The sequence below is a fragment of the Schistocerca cancellata genome, chromosome 2 (genome assembly GCF_023864275.1).
Source record: "Schistocerca cancellata isolate TAMUIC-IGC-003103 chromosome 2, iqSchCanc2.1, whole genome shotgun sequence".
In the NCBI taxonomy this organism is placed as follows: domain Eukaryota; kingdom Metazoa; phylum Arthropoda; class Insecta; order Orthoptera; family Acrididae; genus Schistocerca; species Schistocerca cancellata.
In genome coordinates this window covers 56,266,883-56,288,870 of record NC_064627.1, presented here as the reverse complement: position 1 = coordinate 56,288,870, position 21,988 = coordinate 56,266,883, and positions in this window count along the sequence as shown.

Sequence of the window (21,988 nt, the reverse complement as noted above, 5' to 3'; positions counted from 1 at the left end):
CGTGGGATCTGGACCCTTCCACCATCCTCCACACCTATAAATCCCTCATCCGCCCTATCCTTTGTTACGACCATCCGGCCTGTATCTCAGCCCCCCCTACCTTTTATAAATCCCTCCAAATCCTTGAACGCCATGCTCTCCGCCTCGCCTATCGCATCCGTCTCCCCTCCCCCACACGGATCCTGTACGATCTCATCCCCTTCCCCCACCTCCTCCTTTTCCTTGAAAGGATACGGATCCTGTACACCTCCCGCAAACTCGATCCTCCTCAACCACTAGTCTCAACAACCCGCTCCCACCCCTGCCCACTGCCGCGCCTGTATTCCCACGTCCCACCCGGTCTCCATCTCTCCACCCTCCTTACCCTCTCCCAAGGTGGCTTCCGTCAGCTCCCCCTCCCTGATGATGTCCTCCTCTCCTCCATCTAACCCTCCTATCAACTTTGACCCTGCCCCACCCCCAACTTCCGGTGTCCTTTCCTTTAGGGACCCTCCCTCCCTTCTCCTCCTCCTCTTTCCTTTTCCCCTGTCCCCTCCCTCCACCCCTCTTCCCCCGGGCTTCCCCTCCCCCTTCCTCCCTCCCCCTATCACCCTGCCCATGGCATATGCTCTCCCTTCTCCCTCTCCCACCTCCCCTCCTCCTATCTTGGCAGGTCTCCAGACTCGTACGCGGTTAGTGAACATTCGCGCGCCGGAGATCAACGCCTCGTGTTCTGTGTGTGCCTACGTTTTGTGCTTAAGTGCTTCAGTGTTATTCGTATTGTGCACCTACGTTCACGTGTGACAATTTTCGTCTATGTATGTGTCGAAGTTTCTGAACAAATTTTATCTTGGACTCTATGCCTGTGAACGGCTCCATGTATTTTACGAAGTGTTTGTCTCCGTTTATATGTCCACCGTATTTTTGTCTCTAAATGTCTTCATTTGTATCTTTTGTGTTTCTCTAAGGCCCAAGAGCGGCGTAGTATGCTGCTGCTGGCCTGCCTGTACACAGGTTTCAAAATAACAATAAAGAAAAAAAAACAGTGATCAGGGTTAAACGTTGTCAATTAAAGCAAAGTAGGCATTGGGCACGAAGTCAATTTTCTATTTAAGCAGTTTAGTTGGTTCTCTGTCTTTTGCTTTATAAATTTCAAGCTCCTCCAACAAATTAAGAGCACGACCATTTACCACTCTGTGAAGAATACACATACAATTCTCAATGCTCTCTATGGAATGACCAGTATCAGATAAATACTGTCCCAAAGCCGTTTTGTTTCGTGGCTGTGAGTGTTCTTTAAAGCTTAATGTAAAAGAGCGGCCTGTTTGACCGATATAATATTTGTCACAGTTACTGCAGTCAATCCTGTATACTCCAGAGCCATCAAATTTATCATAGTTCCCTTTCAGTTTATGTTTTATTCGTAGTTTTAGGGTGTTATTAACCTGAAGGCCACATCTGACATCAGACTTTTTAAAACATTTTTCTATTTGCAGGGACATTTTGCCTTTGAATTTCATAGGAATGGTTTTCATTATATCTTTGCCGGTTCTCTTTTGTGTGTGGGTGCCTGCTGTTTGTTGAACGTTTCTTTAGCCTACTGTAGGGGCGCTTGACGACATTTATAGAAAAGCCGTTAGCTACCGCGATCTGCTTTAAAATGCTAAGTTCCGTACGTATTTCGTTTACGTCTAAAAGTAGAGGAAGGAGCCGGTGAGCCATGGAAGTGAAGAAAGCTTTTTTGTATCGGGGAGGATGGCATGAACTGGCATTGATGATACTGTCTGTACAAGTTCGTTTCCTAAAAATCAAAAACTCATGTCTGTTATTAACTTTCTTAATAGTGGGATAAAAGTAGTTAATGGCGCCTTCTTCTTCTATTTCAGTGGTAAAAGTTATTTTGGGGTGATGCTACCCATTGCTTGGGCGAATGTATTGACCTCACTGGTGTCACCTTCTATCAGTAATAAAATGTCATCGATATACCCTTTGTAATAAATCGTTTCATCTTTTAGTTGTGGATACATGGCAAAAAGTTTACATTCTAGATCATTGATAAAAATGTCTGCTTAAGTGCCAGCTAGGCTATTACTTATCCCAAGCCCGTCCCTTTGATAATAAATTTTGTCATTAAAGGTAAAAAATTGTAAGCTAAGACAAAATCTAGGAGTTCAATTACTGCTGTACACTCTGCAGTACTAATGTTGTTGTGGGAGAGGAGATTGCGTCTAATAATGTCAATAGTTTCTTTTATTGGGACATTACTATAAAGTTTTTTTGCGTCCAAGGGTGCTAATGTCGCAGTATTTGGTGTACGTATATCTTTATTTACATTCGCTAGCTCGGCACTGTTTTTGACCTCACAATAATTATTGAACGTGTAAACTGATTTGAGTTTATTATTAAGGAACTTATTTAACTTATAGCATGGTGATGACATGTATACAGTTTGCGAGAGTATTTATGTTTTTCTCATTTTTGCTGCAGATCTGATGATGGTCATTAAAGACCGCAACCGGTAATCTGTTAACAAAAAGTTTGTGACCATAGACGTAAATTGAAGGAAACATATTGCATATATGGGTCACTGTTTTTTCGCGACGATGTCGCAGCTTGTGAAACTATGTATGTCTTTGATAGGCTTTATATCGCTGACTGTGTAAGGCCGCAGACCTACAGATACTGCTTCTGGTCTGAGATTATTACGGTGTTGGAGTAAGAGAGCGCTTGGCGCAAAGTCGTATGTAGCTGTCTGTGAGAGAGAGACGATGGAGTAGGTAGTCTTTGGCGTGTGCTGTGCGAAGCCACCAAGTATTAGAATAATGTAGGTATGTCAATATTGTTGAACATGGAAGCAGAAGTCTTCATGCAAGCAAGGTAAAGATGTTAAATAATATGATTTTTGTTTTTGCCAGCGCGTTTGTATAGATGAGTTGGCTGATAATTTGTAATTGCTAAGTAACCCCAGAATGATTACAAACTGTTTTGATAAAAAGGCTAGTTAGATATTTAACTTTTGTAATGACTCTAAGATTTGTTAACAAAGCTATATGTAATTTGATGATTCGCATTTATGTTGGATTAGTGAAGTTAGGTAATACTTGTTTATATCTCATTGTTTGTTAATCAATTGTGAGCAATGTAACTTCAGCTGTCAGATGTTTTTGAAAAGCCGAACTTAACTTGCAATATAATTTTGGAAAAAAAACTCAGTGTTAGTAATTCACTATAATCAGTACCGCCTGCCAGTCCAAGTTGTAGTGGACTGACAAGACAGCCAGTCCACAGTGACGGGTAACCGAAAGGCACGCGTTTAATTCATGCAGGCTTGCTTAAGTCTGAAACAGGATACGTAATGAATGCTATAAAGAAAAGTACGTAGCTACTGGAATACTTAGCTTTAATCCATCATTTGTATACAGCATTCTTGATGATACAAGTGAGACTCTCTCCAGAAATGGTTAATGGCGCCTTGCTAGGTCGTAGCCATGGAAGGCTATTCTATCTCTCGGCTAATGAGAGAAAGGCTTCGTCAGTGTAGTCGCTAGCAAAGTCGTCCGTACAACTGGGGCGAGTCCTAGTACATCTCTCTAGACCTGCCGTGTGGTGGCGCTCGGTCTGCAATTACTGACAGTGGCGACACGCGGGTCCGACATGTACTAATGGACCGCGGCCGATTTAAAGCTACCACCTAGCAAGTGTGGTGTCTGGCGGTGACACCACACAAGTCATATATTCTTCAGAGAAGTTCGATTTTGTTAAAAGTTCTTGTTTATCAGCCAAAAGAATTTCACGTGCTATTCGAAGTACAGGGTTATTACAAATGATTGAAGCGATTTCACAGCTCTACAATAACTTTATTATTTGAGATATTTTCACAATGCTTTGCACACACATACAAAAACTCAAAAAGTTTTTTTAGGCATTCACAAACTTCGATACGTGCCCCTTTAGTGATTCGGCAGACATCAAGCCGATAATCGAGTTCCTCCCACACTCGGCGCAGCATGTCCCCATCAATGAGTTCGAAAGCATCGTTGATGCGAGCTCGCAGTTCTGGTATGTTTCTTGGTAGAGGAGGTTTAAACACTGAATCTTTCACATAACCCCACAGAAAGAAATCGCATGGGGTTAAGTCGGGAGAGCGTGGAGGCCATGACATGAATTGCTGACCATGATCTCCACCACGACCGATCCATCGGTTTTCCAATCTCCTGTTTAAGAAATGCCGAACATCATGATGGAAGTGCGGTGGAGCACCATCCTGTTGACCGTCGGCTGTGGTACGTTTAGCTCCCTGCTTGCTTTATTCATCGAGTTTCGCAGGCTATGCATGAAACTAGCCCACACGCGTTCAACCGTTTCTTCGGTCACTGCAGGCCGACCCATTGATTTCCCCTTACAGAGGCATCCAGAAGCTTTAAACTGCGCATACCATCGCTGAATGGAGTTAGCAGTTGGTGGATCTTTGTTGAACTTCGTCCTGAAGTGTCGTTGCACTGTTATGACTGACTGATGTGACAAGCACGACATCCGCTTTCTCGGCTCCTATCGCCATTTTGTCTCACTGCGCTCTCGAGCGCTCTGGCGGCAGAAACCTTTATGAGTTTTTCTACGTATCTGTAGTGTGTCGTGGCCATATGTCAATGAATGGAGCTACAGTGAATTTATGAAATCGCTTCAATCATTTGTAATAGCCCTGTATTATGGCCAGCATTGCAGACTGATGAACCTGTAGGTAGCATTTATATATTTTTTTTATGAGCGACCAGAATATATCGCGTTCCACCGTTCCTGCTCTAGAGGTAAGACAGATTAATTTGTTTGTTATGAGCACGGGGACCTAAGTTATCAGTTTTGAACAGGGCCAGATGATTCACTGCCTAAGGGGCTGAATGTGTTTTGCAGTGACTGTATTTCTTTATTGGTATTGGGAGTAGCCTTGCCCAATCGATTCGTATAAAGTTTTGCCAACAATAACACAGGGTAACTACACGAATTTCAGTTACAACACGCTACACGGCAATTTGAGTTTTGTATACATTCCACAGATCAGACATTCATTTAACGTAATCGTAAAGTTATCGTTTTTAAAGAACGATACACTTGGCGGTAACCCTGCCTGTCGTTCGCTTTGTGAAATCTTTGATATTTAAATAGTCAGGTATATACATTCTGTTCTCTCAACCGTTCTGTAGCGATAATAGTAGTTTTTTTTTTCTTTTTTTTTTTTTTTGTGCATCGCAATTTACTAACTTGTACAAAATTTTTCCACTGTTCATCGGCATTCTTATGCTCCGCCTTGTTTTCCATTATTTTCATTGTTCAATATTTTTGACTTTGGATTTGTACCCTGCATTTCATTTACGATGCCGCACAAAAGTGTTAAGGTACCGGCGCGTAATCCCACAATTAAAGACACCGAAATGGACGATTTTCCGATTTTTGTCAACAATGTTGAAAGTGATAGTGACCACTCTGAGGTGCAACAGTTGCAAAACACCACAGAGAACGAGCGTTCCGTTGCCCAGAGTAATGTACAGTTTCCTGACTCTATAATTTCCCCTAATTTACCATCTGCTCAGCCAGTCAATTCCGGCATATCCGAAGACGCTGAGGTAGATATTGGTAACACGCAGATGTCAGCACATGACTCTTTACCGACTCAGGTCAATGAACTTCCCAATTCTTGTACAGTCAGTCACAATGCCAACAGCAGTGCAATGTACTCAGTCTGTTCTTAAAAATCCGTCAGATTTCATTAACAGTAATTGTGCAGATAATGCAACAAATGAGACGTCCATGGTTGTAGATGATGTCTCCACACCACAAAACACAATACAGGTGACACCCGTCGCATTAATCGAAAAGAATACGGTAGCGATGCTTCAAAATCTCGTGCAAATGATGATTAAACGGAATACTCAGTTACGAGAACAACGAGTTGACTCAGTTACTAGAAATCTGAGAAAAACAAGTTGACACTACCACTCAATTCAATGAACAATTTTCCAGCATACAAGCGACGAGCTTAAATTGTACACAAAAAAGACTAATAACCGTTTCAAACATGTAGACACAGATATTAAAGCCACTGAAAGCAATTCCGTAGAGCCCGTTGTAGGCATTGCCACATATCAAACGTCACAGCCGATTAAAAAACCCATCGACAATACAGAGCAAAAATTTACTGCGGAATTAACCATGACCCATACTAAGCAGCATGAAAAAATACACACACACGAGCAGAAAAAGTGTGATATCTGCAACATGCCGTCCTTGAAACGAGCAGCGTAGCGGTCAGCAATACCATCGGTCCGCACAACTGCACGCCACTGCTTACTTCAAAGCAATGCAGCGCTACGCCGACCAAAACTAAACTCTCCTCCGCATATATCAGGCCCTCTGACATCAGAGCTACTTCCTTTTACTCGCAGTGCCCATCTGATTTAACAGCAGTGCACAGATCCTATGAGATTAATCACAAGGTTAACAGCAGCAAATTAGTCAACAATAAAATAACCAGGGTTCAGTATCACCAGCACCAACTATCAAGCATATTCATTTGAAGACATCGATTTCCAAAACTAATCACTTCTACATTCGTCTAAAAAATGTTATGCCTACCCAAACACGGAGCTGGATCAATTATGTAGCGCTACCTAAATATAACATGCACATTCTTCCATCACATAAATTACTTTTAATAGGATTTTGCTTTCCCGGGCTGCGACGTTACACACGGTTTTGACACTGGTATACTGAATTTGTCCATTTTTTACGTCTTTGTAGCTATGCAACACTTGAATGATATGTACTGAATTTCAATTCCCATCGTGTAGCAATGATGGGAAATTACTGAAATACCAACAACATAAGTTTAGCGACAAGAATACGACTGCCGTTATGAACGAAACTATACGCACTCTTATTTCAGCAGCAAGAATTTCAAAAGAAAATTTTACGGCATTTAAATTCTACGAATTTTCTATGTAACCAGTTACTTTATTTACACCAGTGATAAGCACCAATATTGAAGACGTAGGCCTCAGAGTGCCATATTAAGTTATAGGTAAATGTTATTTTAGGATACTTTCTCTGCCTTGATGTTCATCCTGAGTAATACTAGGCCACTCGGAGCACCAAACATTTTATAGCCACTAAGATCAGCATTTATGTATCTACAAAGGCCACTTGGAGCCTGTGATTGATATTTTCTCTACAATTGTTTTAGTTATTATCTGCATGTATTCCAAGTACAAGGCCACCTGTAGCCATTCAGTTCTTGATTTTACTGTTAGGGTTTCTTAAGTAATTATGTCTCAGTATTGCATATACAAGGCCACTGAGAGCCACTGTATAATGTTATGGACCTGTGATATTCTGTTTAATGTTTGATTATTCTGTGTATAATTGGCAGCCCGATGCCACACATATTGATGTTGTCTTATTCAGAATTCACTTTCGGTTTTGCTTATTCACTTTGATGGAAACCATTGTTGCTTCGTACAGTCTATAATTTTATTAGGATACTGAACTTTTTCTGATCAGATAGATTACGCGATGTTGACATAGGTAGAAATGGTCATGTTCCAGTACCTTACCTTTGTTACTCTTTTTTACAATCCATTATCCAGTCTCCTACCTCTATTCATGGTATTGGAGCAATTTACTACTGGTATTCATAATTAAACATAAGTGACTATATATGTTCGGATATAAGAAGAATCTCTACTATGAAGAGCAGTGATGATGTTGGTCATCACATTACTGATATTATGATAATCGCCATCTACGGTTGTTGGTAATCTGTTGCCGTATACCTATTGTATCTCTGCACATGACTGAGGAAACTAATACGGAGTTCGGATGTATTGGTACAGTGAAAACAAACCACATTGGCCACTACTAAGTTGTTGACCATGCACAAAACAAAAAGAAATGGACTTTATGATGCAGTCACTGCAACATGCTCATAGGCTTCAGCCATGACTCTCCCTTTCCCTTGCACAGTCGTATACCATTATCTTGACAATTAGCGTTATATTCCCGATTTTGGCTTATATGGTTTATTTGTCAGCAACCTTGTTTATGAGACAATTTACTCATATTATAACCAGATTATGACTGATACTAGTGCGACTGAGCACAGTTAATTATTTCAAGGACAATGATGTTATAGAGTTAGATAAATTTACCGCATATTTGTTGTACAAGGTATTTCCAAATATGTGTCTAATTTGTTAAACCCTGCTGGAGGGTTGTAAAAGGTGTCTACTGAGGCACATATGTATATGGCATCCAAATATGATTTTTATAAACGATGTACGTCTTTGATAGGCTTTATATCACTGTGTAAGACCCCAGACGTAATGCTTCTGGTCTGAGATTATTCTTGTGTTGGAAGTAAGATAGCACTTGGCGCACAGTTGTAGGTAGCTGTCTTTGAGGGAAAGGCGATGGAGTAGGAAGTTTTTGTGATGTGCTGTTTGAAGCCACCAAGTGTTAGATTAACGTAGGTATGTCAATATTGTTGAACTTGGAAGAAGAAGTCTTCATACAAGCAAGGTAAAGATGTTAAATAATCATGATTTTTGTTTTTGCCAATGCGTTAGTATAGATGAGTTGGCTGATAATTTGTAATTGCTAAGTAACCCCAGAATGATTATAAACTGTTTTGATAAAAAGGCTAGTTAGATATTTAACTTTTGTAACGCTTCTAAAATTTGTTAACAGAGCTACACGAAATTTGATGATTTGCATTTATGTTCGATTAGTGAAGTTAGATATTACCTGCTGTTTAGGTCTCACTGTTTGTGAATCAATTGTTAGTAATATAACTTCAGTTGTCTGTTGTTTTTGAAAAGCTAAACTTTAACTTGCAATATAATTTTGTAAAAAAACTCAGTGTTAGTAATTCACTATAATCAGTACTGCCTCCTAGTCCAGGTCATATATTTTTCAAAGAAGCTGGATTTTGTCAAATGTTCTCGTTTATCAGCCAATAGAATCTCAAAGTATTATGGCCAGCATTGCACACTGCTGAGCCTCTAGTAGCATTTATATTTTTTTTTATGAGAGACCAGAACATAATCGCATTCCACTTTGCTGCTCTAGAGGTAAGACTATGTAATTTATTTGTTCTGTGCACAGGAACCTAAATTATCGGTCTTGAACAGAGCCACAGTGACTGTATTTCTTTATTTATACTGGGAACTGCACTGCACAATCGATTCGTATAAACGTTTGCCAACAATAACACAGAGTAAGTACACTACTTTCAGTTACAACACGCTACACGACAGTTCGAGTTTTGTATACATTCTACAGATCAGACATTCATTTAACGTAATTGTATAATTTATAAAGAACGCTAGATCACAAATCGTGGTAACTTAATTTTAGAAGGGACAGAAGAAGAAAAGAAGAAACGGAAACAGGAGGGTACAGTACGTAAGTTTCTGTAAGCCAAAGTTTCTTAAAAGTTACGAGAACCGTTCCTTGTCTTTTTTGCCGTTTAGCATGTGATTCGTTTATGTAATTTTGTATCATAAAATTCCGAGATGATTTAGAAGCTCTAGTTTGTAACTTTTATGTTGCACATGAAAAATTTATAGCCATTGTCATTGTTGTCAACAGTGTTCCCAGTTTGAAACAAATGATGATTTACTCGATTGCAGCTGACGAAAAGCTGCGATCATTTCTGTATTGGTCAAAGCTATAGAATTATTAGAATGAGTTATACGTTTGTAAAAGAAGACGAAATACAGGAAGCTGACACACTTTTACTTATAGAATATACACATACTCCAACTGTAATGACCTCTATTTAGACATTACGCTGGAATTGTAACACCAACATTTTGTTGTTGTTGTGGTGCTCAGTCCAGAGTCTGGTTTGATGGAGCTCTTTCTACTACTCTATCCTGTGCAAGCCTCTTCATCTCCGAATAACTACAGCAACCTACATCCTTGTGAATATCTTTAGTATATTCACGATTTTTACACTCCGCGCTTCCCTCCAATATTAAATTGGTGATCCCTTATGATCAGAACGTGTGCTACCAACCGATCCCTTCTTATAGTTAAGTTTTGCCACAAATTCCTCTTCTCCCCATTTCTATTCAGTACCCCTCGTTAGTTACGTGGTCTACTCATCTAATCTTGAGCATTCTTCTGTAGCACATTATGAAAGCGTCTATTCCCTTCTTGTCTAAATTTTTTGACGTCCATGTTTCAATGCCATACATGGCTACACCCCATAGAAATACTTTCAGAAAAGACTTCGTGACACTGAATTCTACATTCGATGTTAGCAAATTTCTCTTCTTCAGAAACGCTTTCCTTGCCAAAGCCTGTCTACATTTTATATCCTCTCTACTAAGTCCATCAGCATTTCGCCGGCCGGAGTGGCCGTGCGGTTCTGGGCGCTACAGTCTGGAGCCGAGCGACCGCTACGGTCTCAGGTTCGAATCCTGCCTCGGGCATGGATGTGTGTGATGTCCTTAGGTTAGTTAGGTATAATTAGTTCTAAGTTCTAGGCGACTGATGACCTAAGAAGTTAAGTCGCATAGTGCTCAGAGCCAACCATCAGCAGTTATTTTGCTTCCCAAATAGCAAAACTCATCTACTACTTTACGTGTCTCATTTCCTAATCTAATTCCCTCAGCATCGCCTGATTTGATTCGGCTGCATTCGATTATCCTCGTTTTGCTTTTGTTAATGTTCATCTTATATCCTCCCTTCAAGACACTGTCCATTCCGTTCAACTCCTCTTCTAGGTACTTTGCTGCCTCTGACAGAATTACAATATCGTCGGCAAACCTCAAAGTTTTAATTTCTTCTCCGTGGATTTTAATTCGTACTCCAAATTTTTCTTTTGTTTCCTTTACTGCTTGCTCAATATACAGATTAATAACATCGGCGATAGGCTATAACCCTGCCTCAGTCCCTTCTCAACCACTGCTTCCCTTTCGTGCTCCTCGACTCATAACTGCATTCTGGTTTCTGTACAAATTGTAAATGGCCTTTCACTCCTTGTATTTTATTTGTGCCACCTTTAGAATTTGAAAGAGGATGTTTCAGTCAACATTGTCAAAAGCTTTATCTAAGTCGACAAACGCTAGAAACTTAGGTTTGCCTTTCCTTAACCTATCTTCTAAGATAAGTCGTAGTGTGAGTAATGCCTCGCGTGTTCCAAAATTGCTCCAGATACCAAAACTGATCTTCCCCGACGTCGGCTTCTACCAGCTTTTCCATTTGTCAGTAACGAATTCGTATTAGTATCTTGCAGCCGTGACTTAATAAGCTGATAGTTCCGTAATTTTCACATGTGTCAACACCTTCTTTCTTTGGGTTGGTTCAAATGGCTCTGAGCACTATGGGACTTAACTTCTAAGGTCATCAGTCCCCTAGAACTTAGAACTACTTAAACCTAACTAACCTAAGGACATCACACACATCCATGCCCGAGGTAGGATTCGAACCTGCGCCCGTAGCGGTCGCGCGTTTCCAGACTGTAGCGCCTAGAACCGCTCGGACACCCCGTCCGACCTTTCTTTGGGATTGGAATTATTATACTCTTCTTGAAGTCTGAGGGTAGTTCCCCTGTCTCATACATCTTGCTCACCAGATGGAAGAATTCTGTCGTGGCTGGCCATCCGAAGTCAATCAGTAGTTTTAATTGAATGTTGTGTACTCCCAGGTCCTTGTTTCAACTTAGGTCTTTCAGCGCTTTGTCAGATTCTTCACGCAGTATCATATCTCCCATTTCTTCTTCATCTACATCCTCTTCCATTATCATAATATTGCTCTCAAGTACATCGTCGTTCTACAGACCCTTTATGTGAGCCTTCTAACTTCGTGCTTTCCCTTCTTTGCTTAGGACTGGTTTTCTATTGACGCTCTTGGTGTTCATACAGCTGATTCTCTTTTTTCCAAAGGTCTCACTCAACAGTTTATCTCATTCATAACTTTTAATCATTTATAGATAATGTTTCACCTACATTCTTGTGTATTATGTTAGTTTATCTCTGTTTCTGATTTTGTACCAATTATGAACGATTTGTGTACGTGCAATGTAATCTGTGACAATACTGCTCCATGTATAGAGTCAATAGGCTTGTATCGATACACTGGAGGAAAATTCCTCTGTATTAAGGACACAAAAGCACACGAACGATGACGCTGGTGATTGCGCCGACTGAGGACATATGACAAGGCAGCATTCAGCCATCACGGTGTACAAATCTAGGATCGAATAAAAGACTACAATCCATGCGCTTCCAAGAGAATGCTGCCTCGGGTGGGCGTTGACTCCGATGGTAAAGGTGTAGAATGTATAATCAATGCTTCATGGCAATTATCAATTAGAAGAGGAGTCATTTGCGAACTTTGTAAACACTGAGGCTGAAACTACACAATACTCGACGACCCTGACGTAGAGCATCGCATCTTCGCCTGCAGGATATGTGGTCTTTTCTTTACCTTGTGCCACGTGATTCAAAAAGAATAGATTTAAGTTGTTTATTACAAAGTATAAATGTGTGTGTGAATTCCTAAGGGACCAAAATGCTGAGGTCACAGGTCCCTAGACTTGCACACTACTTGTACTAACTTAAACCATCTTATGCTAAGAACAACACACACGCCCATGGCCGAGAGAGGATTCGAACCTCCGGCGGGAGGGGCGCACAGGGGTCGCGCAGTCTGTGACATGGCGCCTCAAACCGCGCGGCCACCTCGCGCGGCAACTATAAAAGACAGCAACAAATTGCGCATGTCACTGCGCATGTCACTAGTTGGAGGAAAGTTCAAAGTTATAACATGCCTGCTTTGGCTGTTGATATACTTTCCGGGATGTGAGGTCGTGGTCTAAGAACTTTTCTGCTCCTTACGTTTCGTCTAGGACTGCGCTGGACTTCCTCAGTGGCGCTGCTCCGCTGAGTCTTGCCTACTGACTGGTCGGGTGTCTGAGAGCGACTTATATTTTGTGGGAAAGGGGGGTGTGGTTCAGGTGACACGTGATGAGCAGTGATAATCCATAGCAAAGATAAGGTTGACTATCGATTACCACCTTGTCAAAGATAAAAATTGTTAGCAATTTTGTAGAGCCACTGTCCATATATCGCTAAGTTTCATAGCCTCCTCTTTCCTATTAAAATTATCGTTATGTTTATAAATTTCGATAGCTTCTCTATAAAGTCGTGGATAGTAATTTAACGTTGTCGATAAAACTTCGGTATCCGAAAACTTCACTTGGTGGTTGCCTGGTTGAAGAGCATGTTGCGCTACAGCTGACTTTTCAATTTTTCCAAGTCGACAAAGACTTTTATGCTCTTTCAGTCGCGTGTTTACGCTTCTTTTGGTAGTACCAATGTAAACTTTACCACAGGTACATGGAATTTTATACACACCACTTGTCGACAGGGGAGGGCGTTTATCCTTCACAGATCGTAGTACTTGACTTATTTTCTTTGTTGGTTTAAAGATCGGTTTTATGTCATGTTTTCGTAAAATCTTACCGATCCGATCTGTTACTTTTTTAATAAAAGGGAGAAATACTGTATTTTTCTGTCGTTGTGGTTCATTCTTATCTTTTGGGTTTCTGTTCCTTGGACGCAAAATTCTATTTATCTCTTTTCTTGAGTAGCCGTTTTTTTCAAAAGCCTGCTTCAGATGTTTTACTTCAGCATCCAAATGTTCAGGTGTACATATCCGTTCCGCTCGATCGACGAGACTTTTTATGACACCTCTTTTTTGTTGAGGATGATGATTAGAATTTTTATGTAAATATCTGTCTGTATGTGTTGCCTTCCGAAAAACTTTATATTCCAAGCTTCTATCGGGCCGTCTCATAACTAAGACATCCAAGAAAGATATTCTGTTTTCCTTTTCTATTTCCATGGTAAACTGTATTTTTGGGTGAATTTTATTTAGATAATCAAAGAAATCGTCCAAGGCCTGTCTGCCATGGGACCAAACCACAAATGTGTCATCTACATATCGATACCAACGGGATGGTTTGTTATTAGCTTTGTCTAGGGCTGATTGTTCAAATTTCTCCATATAAAGATTGGCAATCGCAGGGCCTAATGGATTACCCATTGCTACTCCATCAAGTTGTTCATAAAATTCATTTTCCCACTGGAACTGACTTGATGTAAGACAATGTCTGAAAAGAACGGTCAAATCTTCTGGAAAAATATCCGCTATGAAAATCATAACTTCGTTAACAGGAATCATTGTGAATAAGGACACAATGTCAAAACTTACAAGAATATCTTCAGGGGCCAGAGTTAGTCCCTCTAGTTTTTCAATAAAATGACGCGAGTCTTTTATATATGAGTCAGTTTTTCCAATCAATGGTTGTAAACAAGTTGTTAAATATCTTGCTATTTCATAAGTGGGAGTATTGATAGCACTGACTATGGGTCTTAAAGGAAAATCTATTTTATGAATTTTAGGTACACCATACAATCGAGGACACATAGCTTCACTTTTCAATAAAGTTCTTTTATCTTCTTTTCGGATAGAGGTAGATGACTTAATCAAATTATTTGTTTTCCTAAGTACACTGGCTGTAGGATCCCTCGCGAGTTTTTTATACTGTCCTGACGTTAAAAGGTTCAATATTTTTCTTCGGTAATCTTCTGTATTCATAACAACAGTAGCGTTCCCTTTATCTGCGGGAAGAACGACTATTTCGGCAAGACTCAGCGAAGCAGCGCCTCTGAGGAAGTCCAGCGCAGTCCTGGACGAAACGTAAGGAGCAGAAAAGTTCTTGGACCACGACCTCACATCCCGGAAAGTATATCAACAGCCATGTCAACCGGTCGTGAAAGCCTTCATTCTACAATGCCTGCTTTGTTTTAGCAAGATGGCTACTACACCACGAAGAAATCACTTTGTGTGTTGGAATCTGCACGAAGGCAATCGTCTGTTCAAGGGAAACGTGCACATTGCGGTCAATTCAGCACAAGCACATTTATGACTGGTATAAAAAATTCTTAAAGTTGGTTGCCTATGCAAAGGGAAGAAGCACGGGCAGCCCAGGAACCTCACCTTCCTCAGACAATGGTGTGGTGTATTCAGAAACTACACATGCATATGAAGCCTTCCAAGTTGCAGTTATAAGAGCAGTTGCGTCCCGGCGACCACTTCAGTTCTCCACGGTATGACAGACGGTATCTTAAATTGAAATACAGCCGGGAGAGCGGGGTGCTGACCACATGCCCTTCCATATCCGCAGCCTTTGGTCTGAGGACGACACGGCGGCCGGTCGGTTCCGTTGTGCCTTCACGGCCTGTTCGGACGGAGTTAAGTTTTAGGATATGGCACAGGACACGTTCCCAAACGACTCATCTTTTCCAACACATCGACGTTTGATCTATCGAATAAAGTAAACTGCCATAATGTAAGAATTTAGGGGTCACAAAATCCTGGTGTCGTCGTCGAACACGAAAGAGACTCACCGAAACTGAATGTGTTATGTGCCGTTTCTGTCCACAAACTTTATGAACCTTTTTTTTTCTTTTTTGTAGAGGAAATTGTGACAGGTATGTCATATCTGAACATTCTTTAAAACTGGGTGTTTCCTCGACGCCACGACGATTCAAATTTCACTTTCATGCTTGATGGCGCCCCCGCCCCACTTTCACTTTGAGATGTGACGATATCTTAACGGTAATACCCTACAACGTTGGGTTGGAAGAGGTAGACAATAACAAGGCCTTGTTCATTCTTTTCGGTCTCCCAGACCTGACGCCTTGCGATTCTTTTCTGTGAGAGTATATCAAAGAGTCTTTGTCCTACATATGGTATCTTCAGGAGCTGAGAAATCGTAGTGTTGAAGCTGTCGATTCAATAACCAGGAACTTGTTGATTTGTGTGTGAAATGGAGTGGACTACCATTTTCATGTTCCTCGAGCAAAACTCATGTTGAGTGTGTGGCGTAGCGTCTGTACAAACAGAAAACTCTGAACATTTCTCTGTCCAGTGACGTGCGCAATGTGTTCTATCTTTCATAGTTTTCTTTTTGAATCACCCTGTATATCACATTCGCTGGAATTTATTCTGCATTCTCATATTATAATTTAAATTACGTGAAAAAGACTGTTACTGACCCACATCACACTGTCTGTAGTAATTTTGTGGTCCAAATTTTAAAAGAGAAAATTGTCTTATTTTAATAACAAACACTTCAGAAATTTGTGCTTTTGTGAAAAACAGTTAACGATTCGGTCGCAGGTTCGAATCCTGCCTCGGGCATGGATGTTTGTGATGTCCTTAGGTTAGTTAGGTTTAACTACTTCTAAGTTCTAGGGGACTTATGACCTCAGCAGTTGAGTCCCATAGTGCTCAGAGCCATTTTTTGAGTTAATGATTCAGTTCAGTTAAAAGGGAGCACAAATGTGCAATCTGCTTAATGTTGTACAATAACACGAGGGTAATCCCGAAAGTAAGGTCTCCTATTTTTTTTATGAGTACGTAGATCTGTTTATTTCTACAATGGTTTACATCAGTTTACAGCTTGAAGATTTAGATATTTTCCCATTTAATCACCATTTTTGTCGATGCATTTTTGTAGATGCTGTGGTAGTTTTTGTATGCGCATGTCATACCAACTCGCTGCCATGCTGTTCCGAAAGTTATGAACCGATTCTTTCACCTCGTCGTCAGAGCTGAATCACTTTGTGGACAAATGTTCTTTTAACCTTGGGAACAGGTAATAGTCACTGGGCTATAGGGTGGGTGCGTGATTATGTTCCACTGAAACTGTTGCGGGAGAGCAACGGTTCGCCGAGCGATGTGTGGGCGAGCGTTGTCATGGAGAATGTGTACGCCCTTGCTCAACATTCCTCTTCTCCGGTTCTGAATTGCCCGTTTGAGTTTTTTCAGAGTCTCACTGTCAGCGTTAATTGTGGTCCCAGTGATTCAGCTCCGACGACGAGGTGAAAGAAGAGGTTCATAACTTTCTAAACAGCATGGCGGCGAGCTAGTATGTCATGGGCATACAAAAACTGCCACAGCGTCTACAAAAATGCATCGACAGAAGTGGTGATTGTGTCGAAAAATTGCTAAATGTTCAAGCTGTAAACTGACATAAACCATTGTAGAAATAAACAGAACTATGTACTTACAAAAAAAGTAGGAGACCTTCATTTTGGGATTACCCTTGTAGAATCAGATTTCCATGAAAATTCGAGCAGTTATCTAAAAGTGAATTAACCCTGCCAGTAATTCAAAAGAAAGGATTAATTATTTTTCTTTGCATTTCACTGTTGGCGAAGTGTAGCAAGTGTATATTCATTTACATGTACTTGAGTTTGTAGACAACTGTGTAAAGGAAACAGAGCTACAAATTCATTTCCTTGGTTAGTTTAGATGTTGCTTAGCTCAGAACCAACCACAACAATTTGGTAACCGTTGATGTGACTGAGTGATCTGCTGGTTACTGTCTCATAACGCATAGTAATCAAAAAATATTACACGTTAAATAAAATAGTAAATGCAAGAAATCAATTACGAGTAGAAACAGAAATTTTATGTTCAGTTACGGTAATTTATCTACTCCTAAAAAGGTACAGATGGTGGAAAAAATGGTAACACCAGAAAACAGAATAGGTTACCATGTGTAATACGGTGTGAGTAAATGGTTGACATTCAAAACAGCTTCTAGCCGTCTCGGAACGTATAAATACAGCTACTGTGTGATTTTCAAGGGGATCCTGTACCTTTCTTCGTGCAAAATAGTGACAGGTACATGTAACGACGGCAGCCGTGGATAGTGATAATGCACACTTTTCTCCAAAGCAGAGCACAAAGGCTCAGTAATATTGAGATCTGCCGACTTTTAATAGGAGGGGATATGCGATGGTTCACCCTGGTGCTCACGAAACGGGTCATGGACGATGCGAGCTCTGTGAACAGGGGTGCTGTCGTCTTGGAACACAAGATCACCACTGGTTGGCAAACATTGTACCATACGGTGAACCTGGTCAGCCAAAATGGACATATAATCAAAAATGGTTCAAATGGCTCTGAGCACTATGGGACTTAACATCTGAGGTCATCAGTCCCCTAGAGCTTAGAACTACTCAAACCTAACTAAGGACATCACACACATCATTGCCCGAGGCAGGATTCGAACCTGCGACCGGACCAGTCGCGCGGTTCCACACTGAAGCGCCTAGAACCGCGGCCGGCAGACACATAATCCTTGGCAGCAATGTGATCTTGCAGAGTAACCATGGTACCCATGGAACACCACCACATAGCTCCCAAATCATCACCAAACACCTGCCATGTTCCAGTTTTGGGATGTAAACTTGGCCAGAATTTGGAAACAGCGTGAAACAACTCATCCGACCAAATTAAATTCTTCCGCTCCTCTATAGTCCAAATTTTATAGCTTTGGTACTCTGTGTTCCTCTTATGGGGATTTGTGTCACTTGTGAGTGGTTTTGAAAGTCCAGCTCTCCTTACAGTTCCCTGCTTGTGGATCTTCTTTCGTGTTGTTCCGGTGCTGACAGGGTGCCCGGGTGTGAGATTCAGGTCTGCAGTCCTCTTATTCCTCGACAGAATCCTTTCCATTTGGCTGTCCGTCGCGATAACTGAAAACACACTTTCGTTTGCGTTGTGACTTAGCGGTTGACGTTTCTCTACTTTCTCTGTATGCGGTATAACTCTTTGATACGATACCTCTTGAACCCAAACACTATGGCTACCTTGTTTAAGGAAGCATCCACCATATGAGTGCCAAGGATTTGCCGAGGTTCGTAGTCACTTAGCTCCGACATAACGCACTCCCAACTACACAGAACACTGTTCCAACCTCGACAGACACTTGCAAAGAATTGAGAAAATTGCACAAGTACCGTTCGTTGTCAAACACACTACTGGCCATTAAAATTGCTACACCAAGAAGAAATGCAGATGATAAACGGGTATTCATTGGACAAATATATTATACTAGAACTGACGTGCGATTACATTTTCATGCAATTTGGGTGCATAGATCCTGAGAAATCAGTACCCAGAACAACCACCTCTCGCCGTAATAACGGCCTTGATACGCCTGGACATTGTCGAACAGAGCTTGTATGGCGTGTACAGATACAGCTGCCCATGCAGCTTCAACACGATCCCACACTTCATCAAGAGTGGTGACTGGCGTATTGTGACGAGCCAGTTGCTCGGCCACCATTGACCAGACGTTTTCAATTGGTGAGAGATCTGGAGAATCTGCTGGCCAGGGCAGCAGTAGAACGTATTCTGTATCCAGAAAGGCCCGTACAGGACCTGCAACATGCGGTCGTGCATCATCCTGCTGAAATGTAGGGTTTCACAGGGATCGAATGAAAGGTAGAGCCACGGGTCGTAACACATTTCAAATGTGACGTCCACTGTTCAAAGTGCCGTCAATGCGAACAAGAAGTGACCGAGACGTGTAACCAATGGCACCCCACACCATCACGCCAGGTGATACGCCAGTATGGCGACGATGAATACACGCTTCCAATGTGCGTTCACCATGATGTCGCCAGACACGGATGTGACACCATGATGCTGTAAACAGAACATGGATTCATCCGAAAAAATGACGTTTTGCCATTCGTGCACCCAGGTTCGTCGTTGAGTACACGACCGCAGGCGCTCCCGTCTGTGATGCAGCGTCAAGGGTAACCGCGGCCTTGGTCTCCGAGCTGATAGTCCATGCTGCTGCAAACGTCGTCGAACTGTTCGTGCAGATGGTTGTTGTCTTGCAAACGTCCCCATCTGTTGACTCAGGGATCGAGACGTGGCTGCGCGATCCGTTACAGCCATGAGGATAAGATGACTGTCATCTCGACTGCTAGTGATGCGAGGCCGTTGGGATCCAGCACTGCGTTCCGTATTACCCTCCTGAACCCAGCGATTCCATATTCAGCTAACAGTCATTGGATCTCGACCAACGCGAGCAGCAATGTCGCGATATGATAAACACAATCGCGATAGGCTACAATCCGACCTTTTTCAAAGTGGGAAACGTGATGGTACGCATTTCTCCTCCTTACACGAGGCATCACAACAACGTCTCACCAGGCCGGTCAACTGCTTTTTGTTTATGAGAAATCGGTTGGAAACTTTCCTCATGTCAGCACGTTGTAGGTGTCGCCACTGGCGCCATCCTTGTGTGAATGCTCTGAAAAGCTAATCATTTACATCTTCTTCCTGTCGGTTAGATTTTGCGTCTGTAGCACGTCATCTTCGTGGTGTAGCAATTTTAATGGCCAGTAGTGTACAAGAGAACAACCTGCAGACTTTGCTAGCATCAACATTTATGTTAGAGCATATATTTCGTGTGGCGTTTCCGTATATTTGCTCAAATCCTTCCAAGTCCGAACGGGACTAGCGGACGTAATTTCACTTTGCTGCAATACATAATTGCAGAACTGACGACCTAAGAGAAACTATTTGTAATCAGCTTTGTTTTCTACATTGATTACAGTATGCTTTGGAAAAGAATAAGTTACTTTGAACCCGATGGCTAAATTAACCACTAGCAACACGATCGCGTCCAAACTTCTGTGAAATAACAACTCACAAGACTTGTACAGCGGTGTAAGTGAGAAAGCGTGTTCTGAAATGAAGAAAGTTCTGGAAGGCTGAGCCACGGGATCGCGCTGGCTCAGTTCAGCGAGTTTCGCCTTACACGGCCGTTCAGCGGAAGTTACCCAGCAGACGGCGATCTCTCGCTGGGCAGGCTTTGTCTGCGGCGTGGTTGCGGTACACAGCCGCGAGAGGAGAAGACGGGCGGACGTGACCGGAATCCGGAAGGAGGGACGGCGGAAACACCGGGCCATTGTTTGCCGCGGAGTGAGAATTTTCAGGTGGGAAGCTCCGCTACGTGCGTCCACAGCGACCTGCGCCGTTAGCACAATGTGGAACAACGGCGCCGAGGTTGCGGAATACGCTGAACTTTAAAGTGGAACTTCCACGTAAAACGGCCAGATTTTTTGTCTCTATTCCATTTACATACCACAATCGTACAGAACACGTAATTAATTTCGCTCTATGATGAGCATCCTCAAGGCCTAAAAACCTAAGACAGAGGCATCCTGCCATTGAACATGGACAAATACAAAGTCACCAAAGTTAGAAAACAGGACGTTTTCTTTCTTTATTGTAATTTCATTCCACCATGCGCAGATGGGCAGCAGCGATGCAACCTATCTTCAGCCTTCAGGCTGTTAATATAAGAGTGGGGCAATAATCATTTAAAGTTGGCAAAAATTATTAAAAATAAGCTGATGGTGATATGGCGATTTGGTGGAGTTGAGTTTACATGATGAGCTGTTCGGAGGTGGTGAGTTGCTGAAGATGATGCTGGTGTTGGTTCTCGCTTGATGAACAGCTCGAGGTAATGTGTGTGTGTGTGTGTGTGTGTGTGTGTGTGTGTATCGTGTGTATTGAACTGGGGACCTAGAAACGACGGAGAGGCTTCGCCCTGCCATAGCCCTCAGTGGTTCGCAACCCCCACTACAGGCCACAGCAGTCCACCCACCCCACCACAATCCCATACCGAACCCAGGGTTATGGTAATGAGTTGGTATGAAGAGATCATGATGAACAGCAGGAAGAAGGTGAGGGAGCTGACATTCCAGTTAAATATATGGAGAAAAGGTTGTTAGGTGTGGTTTGTCATGGTTGCAATGATAGGGGAGATCTAGCTATACTGGGTCGAGATGGATGCTGTGGGGTTGGATATGCTGGTAATTGTTGAGCGAGAAAAATGTGAGACGAGGTGTCTTGTTGGGAAATTAGGCAGTGGGACTGGTTTTGGTTGTATTAGTGTGTGGTAGTGGCATTTAAATGAACGTGGAACAGGCAGCCAGGGTGATCCGATGAAGAATATTTGGATGCTCAGACGGATGGATATTGTGTAGGGCAGTGGCAATAAAGTAGATGATTTATTCAGCATTGTAAGCAGGACATACTGAGTTGTCTGTTATGAGTGGTGTGTTGA